Consider the following 25,354-nt stretch of genomic DNA (forward strand, 5'->3'; position numbering starts at 1 on the left):
CTCTGCATATAAGTTAAATAAGCCAGGTGATAATATACAGCCTTGACGTACTCCTTTTCCTATTTGGAACCAGTCTGTTGTTCCATGTCCAGTTCTAACTATTGCTTCTTGTTCTGCATACAGGTTTCTCAGGAGGCAGGTAAGTTGGTCTGGTATTCCCAACTCTTTAAGAATTTTTCACAATATATTGCGATCCACACAGTCAAAGGTTTTAATGTAGTCAGTGAAGCATAAGTAGATGTTTTCTGGAATTCCCTTGCTTTTTCTGTGATCCAGTGGATGTTGGCAACTTGATCTCTGGTTCCTCTGCCTTTTCTAAATCCAGCTTGTACATCTTGAAGTTCTTGGTTCACATATTTTTGAAGCCTAGCTTGAAGGATTTTGAGCATAACCTTGCTTGCATGTAAAATGAGCACAACTGTACAGCAGCTTGAACATTTTTGGCATTGCCTTTCTTTGGGATTGGAATGAAGACTGACCTTTTCCAGTCCTGTGGCCACTGCTGAGTTTCCCAAATTTGCTGGCATATCGAATGTAGTACTTTAACAACATTGCCTTTTAGGATTTTAAATAGGTCAGCTGGAATTCCATTGCCTCCACTTGGGTATTGCCCTAGAGTGTGTTTAATAGTAGCTTCACATGGATGCAAGACCATTTCACATCTCTCTTATGGGGCCTGATGTTATCACTAAACAGAAAGATGAATGGTCTTGTCATTAATTAGGACAAGAGAAAAAATTTAGAAAGCCTAAAATTATAGTTCCATTTGGAATTGTTTTTTTTTTTTTTTAGATGTGAAAATATATCAGTTCTGGAAATCATTATTCACACAGAGATGTAGTATACTATGATGTTGGAGAAGATGGCCCTGCACACAGACTGCCTGCCTGGGTATGACTTCTACATTGGCTTTCCAGTCTGGCCGAGTGACTGAACTTGGGCAAATTGTGTAATCTCACTGTGCTTCAATTCCCCTTAATGGAAAATCATTCATAATAATAGTACTAATCTCACAGGGTTGCTTTAAGGATTAAGGAATTTAATACATGCACAGTGTTTAGAACAGAGCCTAACAGTGTTTGAATGAATAAAATATCATACTTTCTAAAATATCCCTAGATAGTTATAAATTCAATGGTTCCAGCATAAATTTATTAAATAATGGCATCATGGGCTCAGATTTGTTTTCTCATAAAAATAAAAAAGAAGCTAATTTGATATGTAGATTCAAAGACTCACACATGAAGGCCTATTATCTCCAAAAGGAAAACATGATTTAGAATTAACAGTTAAGAACAGTTGAAACAAGTTCACCTGTATAACTTTTCTAGATTCCACATACAAGCGATATTATACAACATTTGTTTTTCTTTCTGACTTACTTAAATCTGTATCATAGTCTCTAGGTCTGTGTAGGGAGGAAGGGGCGGTGGGATGAATTGGGAAATTGGTATTGACGTATATACACTATGTTGTATAAATAGACTAATGAGAACCTACTCTATAGCACAGGGAACTCAGTGTTCTGTGATGACCTAAATGGGAAAGAAATCCCCCAAAGAGTGAGTCCTAGGGACTTCCTTGGTGGGAAAGTAGATGAGAGTCCTCCTGCTGGTGCTGAGGCGTGATCCTTGGTTTGGGAGTATTCAGCATTCATGTGTATCCCATCAGGCTCCTCTGTCTGTGGCATTCTCCAGGCAAGAATACTGGAGTGGGTTGCTATTTCCTTCTCCAGGGGATCTTCCTGACCTAGGCATCGATCCCCGATCTCCTGCGTTGCAGGCAGACTCTACCGACTGAGCTACAAGGGAAGCCCCCATTCTGCATGCCTGGGAGCAACTAAAGCTTGTGTGCCACAGCTGCTGAGCCTGAGCTCCAGAGCCTGTGATCTGCAACGACTGAAGCCTGTGCGCCTAAAGCCCGTGCTTCACAGCAAGAGAAGCCACTGCAATGAGAAGCCCTGGCCCCAGAACTAGAGAGTAGCCCCCTCTCACCACTACTAGGCAAAAGCTCCTGTAGCAATGAAGACCCAGCACAGCCAAAAATAAATGAAAATAAATTATGAAAAAAGAGAGGATCTATGTATACACTCAGCTGACTCACTTTGCTGTAGCGCAGAAACTAACAATATTGTAAAGCGACTATACTCCAACAAAAATGAAAACATAAAAGAATGGTTGAAACAGATACCAACTTTTAAAAATCTAACTAGAATGTATTTTTAAACTACTAGTTCAGAAAAATAATTTATCTTTTTTATGGAGGAGGTATGATGGGAGGGCTAATTTAAGTAAACATTCAAAAGGGAAAAAATTAGGGGAAAAAGCCTATTTTCCCAGCTGGGGAATGTCTGCAGATTTAGTGAATACTTAGTCAGCAGATCTCTATTTTTATTCAAGCAGTTTGCCAAGAAATACAGTGGCTGCAGTTTTCCTCTCATCTCTAACGTGAACTGCAGCTCAGCTAGGAATACTGAAAACGAATGCCCGTCCTTTCATGTGCCAGAGTGGGTGACAGCTAACACGCAGATCAGCAGATTCTCACCCCATCCTGTACTGTGGGAATTGGCCCAGTTAACAAAGGCAAACCGGGTTAGGTCTGGGTTGACGGCATACTGTTTCTATTTGAGTATGCTTCATGAACAAGCCTAAGCTGTCTTGCAAAAATCATTGTGCAAGATTCCCTGGTTCACTATTTGTCTTAGAAAGCAGTCATGTATATGAATGTCTTTCTGTGAGAGCCAAGATTAAAGACTTAAAATGCAGTGATGAACACTTTGCTGTTGATGATGGTTTTATGTACAGGGCTAGTCCTAAATTCTTCATCTCACACTACCTGCTCATCAGGAATGGCTTTGTATTTCCTCTAGATCTTTCACCTTCAAGTCCTAGTTTCCCTTTAGGCCCTGAAGTAAATGTTAGTGCCTCTATCCAACTCCTATTCATGGCTCTAGTGAGAAGTGATCATTTCTTTCCCCAACCTCTTGAAGTATGTCATCTGTACCTGTTTTAGAACATGGTCACTTTCTACATACAGTTTTCATTTATTTTGTATACTCATATCCCATACCAGATTGTATGCTTCTTGAGGGTGTTTCTGCATTATCTTTATAGAGCAATACTGTGTCTTGTATGATGCCCACCAGATTGTATATACAAAATTGTAAGCCAGAATGTATATCATAATGAATTTACTTTTTAATTTAAATTGAAATCATGGGATTATCTGGTGCAGTAAGTAATTGGGCAGTGATAAGAACTGGAATATAAGTCAAAATCTGATTCAGTCAGTTCATTTCAGTTCAGTCGCTCAGTCGTGTCTGACTCTCTGTGACCCTATGTATCGCAGCACGCCAGGCCTCCCTGTCCATCACCAACTCCCGGAGTTTAAGTCCAGGAATTTTTATTTAACACACTTTGCAGGCCATTGTGATATGTAGCCAGGGTCGCCTACCATTCAACAAGGTTGGTGATGCTAAATCATCCTTTCTGCTCTAGAGCTTTAGGAATTTACAAATGAAAATTAAAATTTGGGTAGCCTATGAAGTTCTCAGTTTCAGGGATGCAGACACCAGACATTTTACTTTAGTCCCCAAACATTACCTTTATAATTCAGAGTTATTTGATTTTCTAGCTCATTGATTGGGTGAATTTAGAGTGGTTAACAGTGGGCCAGGGAAGAGGAAGAATGGCTGGCCTATGAAACCAGGAAACCTAGCTGTAGGTGCCAGGAACTAGGGAGGGGGTTTTAGTAGAGACAAATACTTAAACTATCTGCTATGTGTAAGGCACTAGGTATTCACAGTAGAAAATGCACTGGATATGGAATTAGAAGTTTTGGATTAAATCTATAATCCCTATACTGACTTGCTCTGAAACAATGGGTACAGTAGTGTGATGACTAAGAGAAGGATCTGGAACCAGCGGCTTAAAGTTCACATGCTGGCTTGATAAATTACTTTGTTGAGCTGTGAAACTGCTGTGTGCCTCAATTGCCCCTCTCTAAAATGGGAATGAGATGATAGTAATACCTACTTTAGACCATTGTGATGAAGGTTAGATGAGACAATATGAATAAAACATAGATCAATGTTTAGTACATTCAGACCACTGTTAGCTCTAATTATTTTTGCCATTTATTTAAAAAATTGGAATAAGATCTTCCCAATCCTAGACTGTTGTCAGGATTAAATGATTCATGTTTATATAGTAACTGGTCAACATCCACTATGTATATGCTTTCTTTGTGGAATTGTTGTGAAAATAGGTACTACTTCTTTAAATATTTGATAATGTTCACCTACGAAGCTATCTGGGTCAGAGCTTTTGTTGTGGATAATCTTTAAATTACTAATTCAATCTCTACTTTTCATATGCCTCTTTAGTGTTATATTGCTCCTTGGATCAGTTTCAGTACTTTGTGTCTTTCTAGAAATTTGTTGTTTTCATCAAATGTTTCTAATTTGTTTCTATGTATTGTTAATGTTCACTCAATCCTTTTATTTCTGTAAATCATATTGTAATGTCCTCCTTTCTGATTTAGTAATTAGAATTTTTTTTTTTACTTACTAAGTTTCCCTAAAGTTTGTCAATTTTACCGATCTTTCAAAGAACCATTTTTAATTTCTCTGTTTTTTCTATCATCCATTTTATTAGTTTTGGTCTAATTATTATTTTTTTCCTTGTGCTTGCTTTAGATTTAGTTATTTTTTTATACTGTCTTAAGGTAAAAGCTAGGTGTTCAATTTGAGGTATAAATTTTAATGTAAGCATTTGTAACTATAAATTTCTCTAAGCACTGGCTTAGTTGCATTTCATGAGTTTGCATCTTCATTTTTATTCATCTCAAAACATTTTTGAATTCCTGTTGCAGTTTTTTCTTTAACACATTGCTTTTTCTCTTTCATTTATTTTTACACTAATTCTTACTTTCTTCCTTTTCCTTGATTTTAGGTTTAATGTCTTTTTTCAGTGTGTTAAGGTAAATGTTGGACTGTTTACTTGATCTTCTATAATGTGGACATAAACAGCTCTAAGATTCCTTTAAGCACTAATCTAGCTGCATCCTATAAGTTTTGTTATTTTGTGTCTTTAGTTTCATTTATCTCAATATATTGACTAATTTTTGATTTCTTATTTGACTCATTGACTATTAAAAACTGTCCTTCAATTTCCACATACTTGCAAATTAACCAGACATTTTTTCTGTTGTTAACCTCTAATTCAAATCCATTGTGACCGGGGAAAATACTTTGTACAGTTTGAATCCTTTTAAATTTACTAAGGCTTCTTTTATGGGCTAATGTATGATTTAGCCTGGCGAATGATCCATGTGCACTACAAAAGTATGTATTCTGCTGTTTTGGGAGTGGAGTGTTCTTTAAATGCCTGCTAAGTCTAGTTGGTTTATGATGTTGTTTAAGACTTGCATTTCCTGATTGATTTTCTGCCTAGTTATTCTATCCATTACTGAATTTCATATGTTGAAGACTTCAAATGTTATTGGTGAAATGTTTATTTCTCATTTTGTTCTGTCAGGTTTACTTGAAATTCTTAGCCTTTGCTGTTAGATAAACATCTGTTTTTAATTACTTTATCTTAATGATGGATTTATACATTTATTACTGTAAAACACTCTTCTTACCTCTGTAACAAATTATTAAAGCCTATTTCATCTGATATTAGTATAGTTGCTTCAGTCTTCTTAATGTTGCTGTTTATATGATATTTATTTTCACATTCTTTTCATTTCAACCTGTCTATGTCTTTGAAACAAAAAGGTGTCTTTTGTGGATAGCACATAGTTGCATCTGGTTGTTGTGTGTGTGTGTGTGTGTGTGTGTGTGTGTGTGTTTTTCAGGGGGGATCCTATCTGACAATCTCTGCCTTTTGATTAGATTGTTTATTCACTTTAATACTATATTATTATTGATATACTCTGTGGCTGTATGTCTTTGATGGTTAGCTATATGTCTACCATTTTACTTTTGTGCTTTGTCTCATGCATTTCCCCCTCTATTCCTGTTTACTACTTTCTTTTGTATTAGGTGAATATTTTCTAGTGTAATAATTCTTTTAAATCTTTTTTACTATGTATTTTTAGTCCCTATTCTTGTCATTCTAGTTCTTACTATATAATGTTTCAGATTCTATTTCAGATTTATATTAACTAATTCCAGTGATGTATATAAACATTATTTCTCTATAGTTGTATTCACTTGTCCTCTTTTTTGCTATTATACCTATTATATCTATATATATTACAGAGAACACATTGTTATAATTATTTTCTCAGCTTTGGCATAAAGTTGTACAAAGAAAGAACATCTATATTTATAGAATTTTTATAGTAATCCTCTTTTATAGTAACCTTCTACCATTGTTGATTCTCCATTTGTTTTTGTGAATTCATGTTATCTTGGCATCACTTCCTTGCTTTGCTCCCAAAGGCCTCTTTTATGCTTTTGTGAAGTATATTATGTCTCTATGTTATTAGTTTAAGAATGCAAACATATACATATGCAATCATATACATATGAATATATGTGAAAATATGTATGCTTGTATCTATTTTTAAAAACCAGTTAAGAGAGGAGAGAGGAAAAAGATACATTTATCCTGTGTTTTATAATTATATTTACTGATATCTTTTGTTTTTCCTATAGATTTGGTTTATAATCTGGGATCATGTAAAGCCTGAAGAACTTCCTTCAGCAAGCTCTTCTTTTGTAAGGTGGATCAGCTAATAACACATTTTTTTTTCTTAATATGGGAATGTGTTTATTTCACCTTCATTTTTGAAAGATAGTTTTTCTGGATATAAGATTCTGTGTCTGTTTTATTTCTTTCATCATTTTAAACACCATCTCACTGTCTTCCAACCTATACTATTTCTGATAAGAAGCTAGCTGTTAATCTAATTGGTGTTCCTTTTTACATGTTAAGTAATTTTCTTGCTGCTTTCAAGAGGCTATTCTTTCTAAGCTTTTAGATTTTTTTTTTTTACTGTGATGTATCTGTGTGAATTTATTTTATGTTTGTTCTAGTTGGAGTTTATTGAGCTTTTTGTGTTGTAGATATATTAAATTAATCTTTTAAAGTCAAATTTGTGAATTTGTTTTCAGCTATTTGTTCAAATGCTAGTTTCTGCTTCATATTTTCTCTTTTCATCATGGTACTGCCACTCCATGTATGTTGTGCAGATTAATGTTGTTCAGTCGCTAAGTCATGTCCAGCTCTTTGCCACCCCATGGAGTGCAGCACACCAGGCTTCCCTGTCCTTCACTATCTCCCTGAGTGTGCTCAAACTCCTGTCCATTGAGTCGGTGATGCCATCCAGCCATCTCATCCTGTCTCTCTCTTCTCCCAGTCTTTCCCAGCATCAGGATCTTTATGACATCCAGTGAGTCAGCTCTTCACATCAGGTGGCCAAAGTATTGGAGTTTCAGCATCAGTCCTTCCAATGAATATTCAGACTTTATTTCCTTTAGGATTGACTGGTTTGATCTCCTTGCAGTCCAAGGGACTCTCAATAGTCTCCAACAACACAATTTGAAAGCCTCAATTCTTAGACACTTGGCCTTCTTTATGGTCCAACTCTCACTTCTGTACATGACTACATGATTACCATAGCATTGGCTATACAGACCTTTATCAGCAAAGTGATGTCTCTGCTTTTTAATACGCTATCTAGGTTTGTCATAGCTTTTCTCCTCAGGAGCAAGCGTCTTTTAATTTCATGGCTGCAGTCACCAACTGCAGTGGTTTTGGAGCCCAAGAAAGTAAAATCTGCCACAGTTTCTACTTAATGGTGTTGCACATTTCTTGCAGGCTCTATTATATTGTCTTTATTTTTGTGTGTATCATGTTCAAATTATATACCTTCTTTTGATCAATCTACAGCTTTGAGTCTTTCTTTTGCCAGTTGAAATCTGTTGAACTCTCCACTGATTTTTTTCATTTTAGTTGTTTTAATTAAAGTCCAGAAATTCATTTGGCTCTTTTTCATAATTTGTTAATTCTCTATTGAATGAGTCTTTCTCACCATAAATTCCTTTACTTTTTTACAAATAATTTTTAGTCAGTTTTACTCAGTAACATGTTTAATCTAATTGAAAAGATATTAAAAACAAGGCAATCAATAAATATATATGTTTAATGTAACTACAGTTAAACAAATACATTTTAAAAGATGAATAGTTAAAGAAATAGCTTGAGAATAGATAAATGCATAGAGTACTATCTATATCACATTAGAAATACAGAGTATGGATTTTGACATTCTCAGAATATATACAACTATAATGAATCCAGAAGAATGTAAGTGTCACAGAGACTATCAAACATTAGTGGACTTACTATAGCCAGCTATTTCTAGTGTAAAGAAGAAAATCTGAGGCAAGAATTAAAATAGGATCAAAAAGTGACAGTAGATCTTGAGGAAGGAATGAACAGTCTTTAAAAATTAAACCTCAGAAATAGTAATGGCCGATTTAATGGCACACAAAAAATTACTCCACTCTTCAATAGCATCTAAGAAATTATTATACATGAAAATACTGCTATATTATTTAAAAAGCTAAAGAGGTCTTAAAATCTTACTGAGTTACAATTGACATATAATAACACTGTGTAAGTTAAAGATGTACCATGTTTTGATTTAATACATATATTAATATATTGCAGTATGATTTCCACCACAGTGTTAGCTAACACTTCTATAGATCACATAATTACCATCTGTTGTTTTTAAGGGGGAAAAATTAGGATCTATTCTCTTAGTGACTTTCAAGTATACAATATACTGTTAACTCTGATCACCATGCTGTGCATTAGATCCTGAGAACTTGATCATCTTCTAGTTAGAAGTCTGTACCCTTTGACCAGCAGTGCCCCTTTCTTCTATCCCTCAGCCCCTGATAACCATCATTCTATTCTCTGTGTATATAAGTTAAGCTTTTTTAGTTTCCATGTATTAAGTGACATCATACTGTGTTTGTCTTTCTCTGTATGACTTATCTCCGTTAGCATAATGCCCTCCACATCGATCTTTGTTCTCACAAATGGCAGGATTTCCTTCTTTCTCATGGCTGAATGATAATCTAATGTGTGTGCGTGTGTGTGTGTGTGTGTGTGTGTGTGTGTGTACACCACAACTTTTTTAATACATTCATCTATTGACAACACTCATGTTTCTGTATCTTGGTTATTATAAATAAACTGCAGAGTGGGAAGAGATATGAATTTAGTACTGGTGGCATTGGGGTTTCTCATAGACCTTGTTCTAGGGGGTTTCCTGTGGACCTTGTTCTAGAAACCTTACAGTGAGGTCCTTGCAGAGGCTTATGAGCAGGCTTCTTGCTGAAGTCATGAGCACAGTTAGCAGGAATGATGTTCTTTTAATCCCCTTTGATATTTTTTTACCTCTTTCCTGATGGCCCTTTTCCCAGTCACGGAAAGGGAAAGGGAAAGTCACTCAGTCGTGTCCAACTCTTTGTGACCCCATGGACTGTACAGTCCATGGAATTCTCCAGGCCAGAATACTGGAGTGGGTAGCCTTTCCCTTCTTCAGGGGATCCTCCCAACCAAGGGATCGAACCCAGGTCTCCCGCATTGCAGGCAGATTCTTTACCAGCTGAGCCACAAGGGAAGCCCCCTAGTCATGGAGGTCCCCACGTTAATACTGTGGGTGGAGTTAACACTGCTGGTATTAATACTGTGGAGTTAATACTGCTGGGGAGAAATGGTTTTCTCCTGGCATGTCCCACACAGCTGAGATAGCCTGACACTCACTCCTTGCTCTCTTTCCCCAGTGGGAGAGATGCCATTGCTGGATAGTTCAGTCCCAAGCAGAGTTGAGTTGTGGAGGGGTGGTTTTTCTGTATGCTTTGCATCCAAAATCATTCCAATTTTATATATATATAAAACATATATTTTGCTTCAGTGACATGGATTCCAACAGACTTTCCCCTTGAGAAGGCTGAGATTCTGAAAATTCTCTCTTCTGTGGTATCTTCCCAGGTCAGCACACTCCATGATTTTTCCTAACCATGGCAAAAGATTTTTCCTAACCATGTGGCAAGTTAACTAGCTGTGCTGATTCCGCAGCCCATACCTAGGTCTCTCCATTTCCTGAGCCCTTTGGCATATGGTGCTGAAACCCCCAACTCCAACAGAGACACTCTTGTTTGTGAATGGATGTCTAATTTGTTGTTAAAAATGAGGGATAAAAGAATGAATATTGTACACAACCATGGTGCTTATGCTGCTCTTTTTCCTTCTTTAAACATGTTTTACTTTGGTTCTTTAAATGTAATTATAATAACTGCTTTTTAGTCTTTGTTAAATTTGACTTCAGGACCTTCCCAAAGGGTACTTTCTGTTGCCTTGTTTTGTTTTTCTGTGTGGGAGTTATACTTTTCCATTTCTTTCCAGGTCTTTGAGTTTTCAAAACCTGGACATCTTAAGTAATATAGCAATTCTGGATAGTGATTCTTTACACTCAGGAGTTTGTTTTTGTTCTTGGTTGATGGTTCAACTTTTATAAAAAGTCTAACATTCAGAGAATGTTCACATGTCATATGAAGTTTTCTTCTATATTGGAAGAAACCATAGACTCATTTTATAACAGTATGGCAAAATACATAGCACAAAACTAAATGACATATAATATGTTTTATTTAGAAGCTTAGGTAAAAATGAAATAGTAAGCAGTAAAATAAGAGTAGATTAATGAAATAACTTTGAATAATATGATAAATTTTAGATATTATTTCATTATTTTTGTATGTAATGCATTATTGCAATTCATATTGAGCAGATAACATTTTTGTTAAATTTGTGAATTTCCCAATAGCACATATTTCTATATCTGTAGATATTTGGAATTCTTTTTGGCCCACGGAATGACACATCTGTAGAAAGATAATGCACATGTTTTAGGACTACTTACAAAGACTAAATCGAGATAAACTCTATTGTGGGGAGGTAGCATTCAATAATTTTTCAACTGTGTATAGGAAGCAAGGGGTTGCAATATACTATACTTTGGGCAAAATTTAGATTTTAAAACTTTCTATATTTCCTGTTATGTACTTTCTATTTAGAGTAAATAATGCATAAAATACCTTTTGACACCACTGATTTTTAGAATGTAGAACAAAAGCCAAATGATATCTTCTTAGTTTCAATGAGATTTGGGAGTGTATTGAAAAACATTTAATCTGAAATCTGAAGCTTTTGTCAAATACTCAATGGTCAGATATTCATGTCACTAAAGTTTCAACTAGAGGCTATATGTAGTGGTTTTTTAGACACTTTTGATTCTATTAATAGTGATATACATTGCAGATTGCAAACCAAAAGTATCCTTTTAAAAGTATCTAATTTGTGTCTCTTTTTCTGTTTTGCATATAGGGTTATTGTTACCATCTTTTTAAATTCCATATATATGCATTAGTATACTGTATTGGTGTTTATCTTTCTGGATTACTTCACTCTGTATAATGGGCTCTAGTTCCATCCATCTCATTAGAAGTGATTCAAATGAATTCTTTTTAATGGCTGAGTAATATTCCATTGTGTATATGTACCATAGCTTCCTTATCCATTCATCTGCTGATGGGCAGGAGAAGGCGAGGGTGGGATGTTCTGAGAGAATAGCATTGAAACAAATATACTATCAAGGGTGAAACAGATCACCAGCCCAGGTTGGATGCATGAGACAAGTGCTTGGGGCTGGTGCACTGGGAAGACCCAGAGGGATGGGATGGGGACAGAGGTGGGAGGGGGGATCGGGATGGGGGATCGAGATGGGGAACGCATGTAAATCCATGGCTGATTCATGCCAATGTATGGCAAAAACCACTACAATATTGTAAAGTAATTAGCCTCCAACTAATAAAAATAAATGAAAAAGAAATTAAAAAAAAGAAAAATATCTAATTTTAAATTTATTTATTCAGTACTAATTTGTTACATTCTTTTTAAAAATTAATGTCATAAGAACAAACACAAGGAAAAATCTACATACATAATTTTCTGAAATGCACCAAAGGGTTTTTAAAGTTATTTGAGGAAAAGATAGCTTATGGTATTCATGAAAATACATTATGGATGCTAAGAATTTAGAGTCTCTTGATAATCGACCCTAACTTTTCCATTGTAGAAAATTCTAGAAAATGAGGGAAGTCAATTTGATTCTAAACATCACAATTGGCTCCTATATGTTCTTAAGCTGATTTTGATATTTATTTTTTCATATTGGGTATAGCAATATAATCTTTGTTTTTTATGACTAAAATTCTTTAATTGAAATATAGTTGGTTTACAATGTTGTGTTAGTTTCAGGTGTATAGCAAAGTGATTCAATTATGCATTATATAAATATACACACACATATTATCTTTTCCAGATTCTTTTCCCTTATAGATTAATGAAGATATAGCAATGTAATATTTAAATGAAGTTTATGACAAAATTTTAACGTAACCTTTTTAGTGCTCTAAATGACATATATAATTTGAAAGTCATAATAACCAAACTTCTGCAACTATATAAAAGTTTACAATTAAAATAGACTGTGCATAGTAATAATAGAACATTGATTGGGCATTGATGTATGTGTAAATGAGAACTTTCCTAAAATTCAGTGTTGCTCCTATTAATGTATCACAACATTTTTGTGGCAATAATTTACCAGGTATATTTCCAAACACTTATCACTGTGGGTATATTTAACTAAGCCAATATTAGTAGACAGAAGAGAAGATAGTCTCTCAAAACTTAAATTTCCTAAAACTGATTTAAGTATTATAACATCATAAGAAACATAAATCACAGTAGTGACCATTTCTATTAAAAATGAGACATTAAAGCAATAAATAAGAAAAAAAAAACAACATGAATATTTTGCTTGAGGAAAGAGTAACTTTTTCTAATAAGCTAATGGCATCCTTGCTTTTCTTCCACAGTACATTTACAGTCTTGAAAGGAGGGTTTGTTGGGGGCTTTCTGTGGATAGAAAAATGAAATCTCCACTTAACAACAGTATGATGCAGGGGTCATAACCTAGACTCTGGATTATTTCAGGGTAAAGTTTTAAGCCCAGTGGCACAGGTAATTGTTGAACCCTAGGCAAGTCATTTTATCTCCCAGAACCTTCCTCTTTTTTCCTATAAAATGTAGAAAATAAGACTGTTTATCTCAGAGTAGTACATACTGGAACACTAAATAAGAAATTGTATCAACACATTTACCACTGGCACAACATAAGTGCTCGATAAAAGTAACTTTTTTTTTAAAGTGGTCATTTATAAAACACTTAAAGGTGGCTGTTAGGCGTCCCGCAGCCCATACTCAGGAGGAAAGGTGTTGATAATGAAAACTTGATCTGCCACAGAAATTTGGAGGCCCATACAGAGCTCAGGAATAGATTGTAAACTAGAAGATATTAGGGGAATGAGAGCTTTACAATCTTAGGTGTGATGCATTGACCAGTAACACCAGCATCACGTGGGAGCTTGCAGTAATGCAGGCTGTCAGGTTCCAACCCAGATTAATGAGTCTGAATCTATATAAGTAGCTAGATCCCCAAGATATTCATATACATACTAGAGTTTGAGAAGCACTGAAATAGAGAGCTCTGACACTAAGAAGACACCACACTTAGAGAAAGTCTGTCTGCTTCCATGTTGGGGACTTATTCTGTCTCCAACTGCTTTATAAGTTCAGCAGTGTTGCCATTGGCTCCTCTCTGCTGCTTCTCTATGGTTGGGAAGAATGCCATTGGAAAAGTAGACTGCAGAGGTAAAAATTTTGCATGGTGTCATGGGCAATCTCAAGTCCAACCCCAAAACCATATAAGAACCTAGATGGATAGGTATTCCCTGGCATTTATGATTATGCAACCTCACAAACTAAATGGCTCAAAATGTACAAATAAATTCAATTGTGAAATTCAATACCACACATCACTACAGCCATGTCTGATCTGTTTTGGGAAATCAATACTCTATCACAAGGGTGCAACATCAAGCCTTTCACACATTAGAATACAGTTAACCTGGTAACTTGGCACAATAAAAACATTTTTTTAATTAATGTATTTATTTTAACTGGAGGCTAATTACTTTACAATATGTAGTGGTTTTTGCCATACATTGGCATGAATCAGCCATGGGTGAACATGTGTTCCCCATCCTGAATACCCCTCCCATCTCCCTCCCCATCCCATCCCTCTAGGTCATCCTAGTGCACCAGCCCTGAGCACCCTGTCTCATGCATTGAACCTGGACTGGCAATCTATTTCACATATGATAATATTCAAGTTTCAATACTATTCTCTCAAATCAACCCACCCTCGCCTTCTCCCACAGAGCCCAAGTCTGTGGGAGACTTGTGTTATTTACATCTGTGTCTCTTTTGCTGCCTCACATAAAGGGTCATCGTTACCATCTTTGTAAATTCCATATATATGCATTAATATACTCTATTGGTGTTTTTCTTTCTGACTTACTTCACTCTGTATAATAGGCTCCAGTTTCATCCACCTCATTCAAACGGATTCAAATTCATTCTTTTTAATAGCTGAGTAACAGTCCATTGGACATGGAACAATAGACTGGTTCCAAATAGGAAAAGGAGTACGTCAAGGCTGTATATTGTCACCCTGTTTATTTAACTTATATGCAGAGTACATCATGAGAAATGCTGGGCTGGAAGAAGCACAAGCTGGAATCAAGATTGATTGGAGGAATATCAATAACCTCAGATATGCAGATGACACCACCCTTATGGCAGAAAGTGAAGAGGAACTAAAAAGCCTCTTGATGAATGTGAAAGAGGAAAGTGAAAAAGTTGGCTTAAAGCTTAACATTCAGAAAACTAAGATCGTGGCATCTGGTCCCATCACTTCATGGCAAATAGATGGGGAAACAGTGGAAACAATGTCAGACTTTACTTTTTTGGGGGGCTCAAAACTCACTGCAGATGGTGATTGCAGCCATAGAATTAAAAGACGCTTACTCCTGGGAAGGAAAGTTATGACCAACGTAGACAGCATATTAAAAAGCAGAGACATTACTTTGCCAACAAAGGTCCATCTGGTCAAGGCTATGGTTTTTCCAGTGGTCACGTATGGATGTGAGAGGTGAACTATGAAGAAAGCTGAGTGCTGAAGAATCGATGCTTTTGAACTCTGGTGTTGGAGAAGACTCTCGAGAGTCCCTTGGACTGCAAGGAGATCCAACCAATCCATCCTAAAGGAGATAAGTCCTGGGTGTTCATTGGAAGGACTGATGCTGAAGCTGAAACTCCAATACTTTGGCCACCTCATGCGGAGAGTTGATGCATTGGAAAAGACCCTGATGCTGGGAGGGATTGGGGGCATGAGGAGAAGGGGACGACAGAGGATGAGATGGCTGGATGGCATCACTCACTCAGTGGACATGGGTTTGAGTAAACTCCGGGAGTTGGTGATGGACAGGGAGGCCTGGTGTTCTGCGATTCATGGGGTCGCAAAGAGCCGGACACGACTGAGCGACTGAACTGGATTGAACTGAACTGAATATTCCACTGTGTATATGTACCACAGCTTTCTTATCCATTCGTCTGCCGATGGACATCTAGGTTGCTTCCATGTCCTGGCTATTGTAAATAGTGCTGCGATGAACACTAGGGTACACGTGTCTCTTTCAATTCTGGTTTCCTTGGTGTGTATGCTCAGCAGTGGGATTCCTGGGTCATATGGCAGTTCTATTTTCAGTTTTTTTGAAGGAATCTCCACACTGTTCTCCATAGTGGCTGTACTAGTTTGCATTCCCACCAACAGTGTAAAAGGGTTCCCTTTTCTCCGCATCCTCTTCAGCACTTACTTTTTGTAGACTTTTGGATAGCAGCCATTCTGACTGGTGTGAAATGGTACATCATTGTGGTTTTGATTTGCCTTTCTCTGATAATGAGTGATGTTGAGGATCTTTTCATGTGTTTGTTAGTCATCTGTATGTCTTTGGAGAAATGTCTGTTTAATTCTTTGGGCATTTTTTGATTGGGTCATTTATTTTTCTGGAATTGAGCTGCAGGAGCTGCTTGTATATTTTTGAGATGAATTCTTTGTCAGTTGCTTCGTTTGCTATTATTTCCTCCCATTCTGAAGGCTGACTTTTCACATCGCTTATAGTTTCCTTTGTTGTCCAAAAGCTTTTAAGTTTAATTAGGTCCCATATTTTTATTTTTGCTTTTATTTCCATTACTCTGAGAGGTGGGTCATAGAGGATCCTGCTGTGATTTATGTCAGAGAGTTTTTCCTGTTTTCCTCTAGGAGTTTTATAGTTACTGGTCTTACATTTAGATCTTTAATCCATTTTGAGTTTATTTTTGTGTATGGTGTTAGAAAGTGTTCTAGTTTCATTCTTTTACAGGTGGTTGACCAGTTTTCCCAGCACCACTTGTTAAATAGATTGTCTTCTCTCCATTGTATATTCTTGCCTCCTTTGTCAAAGATAAGGTGTCCATAGGTGCATGGATTTATCTCTGGGTTTTTTTTTTTTTTTTTTTTAAGATCGTGGCAGTGGGATTTGAAAAAAAAAGAACAATAACCAAAAATGGGCCAAAAAAAAATCAAACCAACAATCTAATACTGTGAATCCAGTTTGACAAACATAGGTAATGGACAACTTGTTTATAATGGAAATAAATTGTCTCAAACCAGTAACACTCTTGGAACTTTAGAAGGTGTTGTGAAATGTAGGTGGACGATCTTTTTGTTATTATACACAAAAGTTGGAAGAAGAATAATGACCCAGACCAGAAACCAATTTTACCAGCTTTTACCTCTACATGGTCAACCATCAGTGATACAAAACTATTGCCATGCTCCAGTTTCAGGGTCTCTGGATTGCTCTGGTTCCTGGGTGAGGTAGTTGGAGGAAGGAAGAACGTTTTAGCAAGTGTGATTGTTATTAGTACTGTTCACCAATTATCCATCTTCTGTGGGCATGCTGGGATTGTACTTCCTGGCCCTCATGCGGTTGGGTAGATAAATGAAACTTGGTGAGTTTAAATGCTGCAGCCAGGGGAAGTTGTCCCTTCAGATCTTTCTTCCCTATGGCCAGGTATCTATAACTTTTTAGGTGCTGGCTGCTCCATCAGAATGGCTCCATAAATGACTATAATGAAGAGTGCCCCCTGCCAACCTGCAGTGGTCAGATAGCAAGAAGAAGAAATTGTGTGTTTGTGCACATTTTCTTTTAAGCCAAAAAGACTTTGAAATATTTGCTGTCATGTCATCCTAGCCCATGATTAAGGAAAATTATCTTTATTCCAAGACATTCTCAATAATGGAAGAATGATTTTCCTCCTGGAAAGTTGGACCATCTGACCAGTCCTACCATTTAGCAAAGAGAGTCTTTTTAAAAAGAAAAAAAAATAATTTATTGTAATTGGAGGCTAATTACATTACAATATTGTAGTGGTTTATGCCATACATTGACATGAATCAATCAAGTCTTTTACCAAGCTCCAAGCAATCACTCTGAATCTGAAAGTCTATGAATTTTCCTGCTCTCCTACAGATAGAGAGAAATTCCAGTTGTAATAGGATAATAGAAAAGGGGCTTATGTGTAAAAAATATCAATTTTGGTTTTGATTGTATTATACCTAAAATGATTAGAAAAGTTGAAAACTTATGTAATTTGAAAAAAAAAATTAGCATGTGAACAAGCATGTGAAGTATGTGTGTGCATGTGTATTTAAGTAATTATTTCATGTGATTTTGACAGTTTTGGCAGTTCTGAAATCCACGGGGCAGGCAGTGGGCTAAAAATTGCTATAGGAGTTAATGGTGCAGTACTGAGGCAGAATTTCTTCTTTGAGAACCCCAGTTTTTGTTCTTACCTTCAGCTGATACGATGCATCTGCATTATTGAGGGTGATCTATTTATTTGGATTAATCAGGAAAAAAATTCAACTTCAGAAAAAAAGTCAGGAGGATGGTGATTTCTCTTTGGCAATATGGTAAATACAAGGGCTTCCTACATAGTAGGGTGCTTTCCAAAATATAAATAAGATCATACCTTCTATGAGCTACCATTGAAACATCATAGTCTCAAATGTAATCCCATCTAAGAACTGGCTCCAGTTTTTATTTGAACCGTTCTTTCTGCCCCTCCTATCCCCCTTACTGTGTTGCAGTTACACCAAGCTTCTTGCCATTTTCTTTTCATACCATACTCTTTGGGGATTCCATAATTTGAGTCTGCTTCTCTGTTCCCTGTCCCCTCTTCTCCCCTGAACAAACTCCTTCATGTTCTTCAAGAAGAACATGTTATCCAGCATCTCCCATACCTGCAGACCACCAATCAGTTATGTTTTCCCCAAACATATTTATAAACACTTCAATTAGATTATAAACATCTTACTTTTTTCTTTTGTTCCTTTCTGACAAAAAGATGAAGTTTTTGAGGTGGTTCAGTTCAGTTCAGTTGCTCAGTCGTGTCTGACTCTTTGCGACCCCATGGACTGCAGAACACCAGGCTTCCCTGTCCACTGAGGTCGAGGTCTATGATATTCCCAACTTCTTGCAAGTAGCTGGTACACAGCTGTTGCTCTAGAAATGTTTTTAAGTAAAACATCTGCTTTAAAAAAAAATCTGATAAGTATAGCATTCTGTGATATATTCTCTATTGTTACAAGAGCTTTAAATTCTCTTCCAAAACTTATTCTGCAAATATTCAGTTATTTCCTTAAGTTCATCCTTGATATTTAGTGGCTCTCTTGGTTCTTATTTTTATTATCATTATAGCAGCTCCTTGTGTTTGAATTCTTGATGTTTTTTAAGCTACAATAGCTCACAAAAGAATATCACATGGCTATGTCATATAAGTAGAGATGGCTGGCTTTCATCCTGTGAAATTTCTACTTTGCTATACTTTAGAATGCAAAAGCAATTAATCACACAAATATGAAAATATAAAATAGCACAGTTGAAAAATGGTCCAAATACTTCCTCTGATTCTACATGGCATTGTATTGATCCATGATTCCACTTCCAAGAGTCTGTATAATTTACCTAGTGGGAAAACATATGTGTACATGTGTAAAATTATTCTGCAGGTTAAATAAAAAGGTAGAGATTGACATGTAATTACAATGGAGTCATTTTTTCTATGTTAAATTTCAAACTCATTCTGAATCAGATTTAAACCCTCATTTGTAAATTAGAGGAAGACATTTTTATCTTGAAATTTGCAAATGTTTTATGAATACATTGCCTCATAACATTGGCTAAGAGTGTTAAAGAGTATACCAGTTAGAACTGTCAGCTATTTTATTTTCAGTATAAATCTTACTATGACACATAGTAAGAATTTGATAAATTTCTCAGAGCTTTAATTAGACATAGTTTTCTTTGCCTACAGGGAAATATGAGATCTAAAATTCACCAGTGGTTTGGCTGTAGTTGTTGCATTATATGACCCACCTGACCTGACAGGTTTTGTCTTGTTGATTCCGATACTATCTTAAACCATGAGAGAAATATTGAATGCTTTCTTAACTGTCAGGGGAGATCTCCAATGTCGTGGCAGTTATGCATGTTTGATCTTAAAAAATAATTAGGTAAGTTAGAAACTAATATACACAGAAGTGATACAGAACAAAATTTGTCTCTCTAATAGTCATTAAAGTGTTAGTCACTCAGTTGTGTCTGACTCTTTGTGGCCCCACGGACTGTAGCCCACCAGGCTCCTGTGTCCATGGAATTCTCCAGACAAGAATACTGGAGTGGGTTGCCATTTCCTTCTCCAGGGAAACCTCCCGACCCAGGGATCAAACCTGGGTCTCCCACATTTCAGGCAGTTTCTTTACCATCTGAGCCACCAGGAAAGCCCTAATAGTCATTAAAGCTATTCCATAAAGATTCCATTTCTCTTCCTTCTAGGTTCATGGTCAGTCTATACTTCTCCATCACTTTTGAAGATAGGCATTGTCAAATGGGGCTTCCCAGGTGGCTCAGTGGTTAAAAGAATCTGCCTGTCAATACAGAAGACTCAGGTTTGATTCCTGGGTCAGAAAGATCCCTTGGAGTAGGAAATGGCATTCCACCCAAAACTTGGGCTTTCCTGGTGGCTCAGACAGTAAAGACTCAGCCTGCAATGTGGGAGACCTGGGTTTGATCCCTGGGTTGGGAAGATCCCCTGGAGGAGGGCATGGCTACCCACTCCAGTATGCTTGCCTGCAGAATCCCCATGGACAGAGGAGCCTGGTGGGCTACTGTCCATGGGATTGCAAAATGTTGTATGTGACAGAGTGACTAAGCACATAGTCAAATTACCGGTTTTAGTTCAGGAAATAAGAGCTTCTTTGCAGAATCCCCATAAGCTAATTCAGGTTTCATTACATTTGCTTTTTTAATGGCAGAAGCAAAGAGAAGGAGCCTTTTTCAGTCTGTGTTGCTGTGTGAACATAATGTAGAGCAGATTGCCCCTGCATCCTGCCCCTGGCCAATCCAAGGAGAGCATGGAGTACAAACCATGAATAGGCCTTTATTCTTTTAAACTCTGAGGATTATAGATTCTTTGCTACTGCTGCAGAACCTAGCCCATCCTGTCTAGTATATATTTGAATAATACAATAATAGATCCCTTGCTTGTTTTGCCAGTCTGTTGAAAGAGTTGCACAGAAAAAAAAATAAAATAATTGTTAAACAATAAAGAATATTGGTGAAATCAAGTGACACTTGCCAAAAAATACTTTTACATTTGTTTGAACTGAACTCTCAATAGATATGGCTCTAAAAGAAGTCTATATATGTCTGAAGGCCTCCCCAGGCAAGATGAATAAGATTAAATATCAGTGGGAATCAAGTTCTCCAATTGTCATTATTAATTCCTTGAGACCAATCTTGAGCAAGGTGTAGATCAAGCATGAACTTCTATTTATAGTAAAATACAGTATCTTTTGTTGTGTTTGCCCCTTAGTGCTCTGTGACTACTCAAGAACTTCCCAGGTCTGTCAGACAAAAAAAGACACCTCAGAAGAAAGCAGCTATTGAAACCAAGGCTTTAAGACATAAAGGAAAGCACCTTCCATTTGTTGGTCAACTACTATGCAAGGAAGCATTATTTTTACATAAACTTTCTTATATCAGTATCACAATAATTATGAGAAGTAAATATTGTTAGCTCCACTTTCCTTTTCCAATAAAAGTTGTGTGGCAAGTGACATTAGTTTTGTATTTTTTAATGATATGGTATCTAATTCTATATTTTACCTAAATATGAGTCTTTGAATTTTAATAATTGACAATATTTTTTCTGTTCCATAATTTCAATATGAGTAGGTTCTAAGTCCCAAAGGCAGTATCTGGTTGTAAGAAAGGTTGGGAAGTTGTGTCTGTGTAGTAAGACATGTGCATGTGTGCTAAGTCACTTCAGTCATGCCTGACTCTTTGAGACCCTGTGGACCATAGCCTACCAGGCTCCTCTGTCCATGGAGTTCTCCAGGCAAGAATACTGGAATTGGTTACCATTTCCTATCTAGGGGATCTTCCTGACCCAGGAATTGAACCCACATCTCTTATGTCTCCAGCATTGGCCGGCAGGATCTTTACCCATTGTGCTACCTGGGAAGCCATGTAAGACAGGGTTTTCACTTAATTTAGAAATCAATAAAGGTCAAAGTTTTCTAAAGATTTTTGATACTTTATGTGAAGTAGTTGAAATCAAGTAAATATGGCTTATTGTTGCAGTTGTTATGAGTTTGGGGTGGCTTTGAAGAACAGAGAGAATACAATTTTGGTAAAACTGCCCACTGCAAACCATCTCTCTGTCATCGCTGCCACTTGAATTCTGTGAGTTTAGGTATTCTGCTTGTATTCATGTTTGTATGCTTACCTTAATCTTGATTCCCTGGCTTTTCTTGTAAGGACTGTGTGTCTTTGAGATTTTTCTTTAGAGATTTGGAAGATGTACTTGTTTTTCTCTTTATTACTGTTTTTCAAAAACGTAAGTCAATCTGTGTGTTCCCTGCATCTCATGTTGAAACACAGATGAATTTTTGACAAGTCATCAACAGTGTTCAGAAGGGATCAGCATCACAAAAGGCAAAGTTGAGATGGAGGGATGCTGGTTGACCCAGTAGTGCTTTTAAAGTATTACTGTAAAACTCAGGATCTCCTGTTAATTGAGATAAAATGAAGTGACTCTTTTTAGCACTGAGTTCCTGGTTTCTGTCCTGCATTGGAACATGCACACAGTTGTGTCTGGATGTTCTTAGAAATTTGTGGTTCAACCCCTCTTGATTTTTAGCTTAAAACAGATCTAGAACAATCTAAAAACTAACCAAGTAAAGACAAAATAAGTTTCTTGAGGATTACACATTGCTGAAATGGAATCAATACGAGCCCAGCATGCAAAAGAGGAAGATTTGATTGGAAAAATAATGTAGTGAATGTAGAGAAAAAATTCCAGTATCCTACTAATCAGCATTCATGGTGACTCTATTTAGTTGCTGTAATAGTGAAGAAGTGTTCTCATTCTTCATGGGCTCCTTAGGTGGATTGGGAACGGACAGAATATATAAAAATCATTGTAATGACAACCATCCAATGGAAAGAAGCTAACAGTGTGAGCTCTATAATGTTTTGGGAGAGCTTCAGACAACTATTAGACTTTTATTATCTGACTCAGCTTGCATCTAGAGCCTGCCAAGACCAGTGAGCACACATAGACCCACTGCTCTGTCAGTCATTTCTCTTTGATACTGTCTTTCTGATGTACCTGTTTTCTTCCTATCCAGAGCTCTTGGCACTCCTGCTGTGCCATTTTACTATTGTATTTAACCTCTCTCTGGGATAATTTGTATTGTGCCAATCAGCCTTTACCAGCACTGACTGAGTTTCCTGTTTACTCTTAGGATGTTGTCTATTTCAGTTATCCTTTTTTAACCTTGAAATTTGTCTGATCATATCAAATGTACTCTTGATTTACTTCATGCTTATTATATTGGTTCATTTATGAGTCACTATAGGCTGAAATGGATTTCTTTTTCCATAAACCATATAACTTTATATCCTTGCCACCAGCAGAAAGGGTCACGTCTTCCAGTGGTGATTGAAATCTAGACAGGAAATCAGGGACACATCTTCAACCCCTTCTCCGTACCTTTGTTGCACTGTCCCACTATACCAAGGAAGCTTCTAGCAACTTTGTCCCTTTTCTCTGTGGTGACATTTAAAAAAACAAAATGGCATCAAAAGTTTTTTAAAAGATCCAGATGAGCTTATTTACAAAGCAGAAAAAGACAGCAAATTATGGATACCAAGGGGGGAAGCATGACTACTCCAGTAATAATAACACCTATTGTTAATCAAACCCTTGTCCCAGACACAACATCTAAGCACTTTATATTGTCATGTATTTGGAGTTCTTTAGTTTGTGACAGAAAAATAACCTTAACTACAGTAAGAAAAAAGTTTACTTGGATCATGAAGTTAAAGCCCAGAAGTTGATTTTTTCTATAAATATGACTTCATCTGCATGTTCAAATGAAAAAAAAAATGGCTTTGCTCCTTTTTCTATTTCACAGCTAAGTGTTCTACTCTCTTACTTTTAGTATCAGGGAAGGTTGAGCCTTTTCTTGGCAACTGTTAATTGCCCAATTGTGTCTGCCTCTTTGTGACTCCATGGAGCGTAGCCCTGCCAGGTTCCTCTGTCCATGGGATTCTCTAGGCAAGAATAGTGTAGTGGGTTGCCATTTCCTTCCCCTTGGGATCTTCCCAACCCAGAGATCAAACTCATGTTTCCTGTGTTCCAGGTAGATTCTTTACTGTCTGAGCCATGAGGGAAGCCCCTTTCTTGGCAAATATGGTGGCAAAGGTGGCCTCTAGAAACTGGGTGTATATTGCAGTATGCTTCCTTTTAAACAGGAATCTCAAAGAAAAATGGTTGTTTCTGCTTGGATTAAAGATAGACATAGATGTCTGAACAGATCACGGTGGTCTTGGGGCTGGTGGGGTATCAGTATTCTTATTGGCCATGTGTGGATCACATATCCACAGAGGGGACAGGTTAAGTCCCTCTCAAATTTCGTGAAATGTATACCCAGTGGCAAAGAAGTGTTCTGATATAAGAAGGGGAAAGGGGGATGTTGGGAGGGCACAAGTGCAGATATCCATTACATCAGTTATCAATCTAATATGTATGACAGCTGTGTGTGGTGGCTATTTTTTATTAACTTCACAGACAAGGAAACTGACTCATACAAGTTAGCTTGCATGCTAGCGGTCATACGATCATAAGAACAATTGCTGGGATTTAGCTTCTGGACTCTCAGATGCTATGGATGTTGGGCCTGCAACACTTTCTATTAGTCCTTCTCTTTTCTGATAAGGTATTTATCCTTTTAGATGAATTTTAAAGTGTGGCTAATTCAAATTGATTCTAGTCTTCTCAAAATGCTGCCATCTCTCTTACTCTCAACAGATTTAATGGCCCGCTGCTGCTGCTAAGTCGCTTCAGTCGTGTCCGACTCTGTGCGACCCCATAGACAGCAGCCCACCAGGCTCTCCTGTCCCTGGGATTCTCCAGGCAAGAACACTGGAGTGGGTTGCCATTTCCTTCTCCAATGCATGAAAGTGAAAAGTGAAAGGGAAGTCACTCAGTCATGTCCGACTCTTAGCGACCCCATGGACTGCAGCCCACCAGGCTCCTCCATCCATGGGATTTTCCAGGCAAGAGTACTGGAGTGGGGTGCCATTGCTTTCTCCCTCAGTGGCCTGCTACTTCTCAGTAAAGATAGATGCTCTTCAGAGGTAATTTTCCCAATATTCTGTCACCTAGCCAAGAGATATCTACATTGTCATGCATCCTTCTTAAAGTTCTTACCCAGTCTGAGGTTGATCTTGCACCACAGTTCTAGATTCCACTCCCTCCTCATTTCTTGGGATCATTATTCAAGCACCCTCTATCTCTCCTCTATCTGCAACCTCACTATTGGCCCCAACACAATAGCATCAAAGCTCAATTTGTAAAAATCACCCTTCACTGCATTACCACTTCATTCACCAGTTATGGACCTTTTGATTTATGACTCTTCTCAGAGTTTTTCAGAATTTTCTGCACTTGCTGGCTCTTTTCCCTTCCTTCTGATGTTTTCTTCTGTTTGCTATAGTCTGTCTTCTACCTTCATCACATTACCAGGAAAGGTTTGTGTTAAGGTGATGACTGACATGTATATGGATAAATCCAGTGGATCTCTCTTGAGAACTTTTCCTGAATACCCATAGAGCTTTTAAGTTCAGCTTACCATACTTTTTTGAAATCTCTACATTTGAAGTTCCTTAGACATCTCTACTAAG

Source organism: Cervus canadensis, chromosome X (assembly GCF_019320065.1).
Source record: "Cervus canadensis isolate Bull #8, Minnesota chromosome X, ASM1932006v1, whole genome shotgun sequence".
Lineage (NCBI taxonomy): Eukaryota > Metazoa > Chordata > Mammalia > Artiodactyla > Cervidae > Cervus > Cervus canadensis.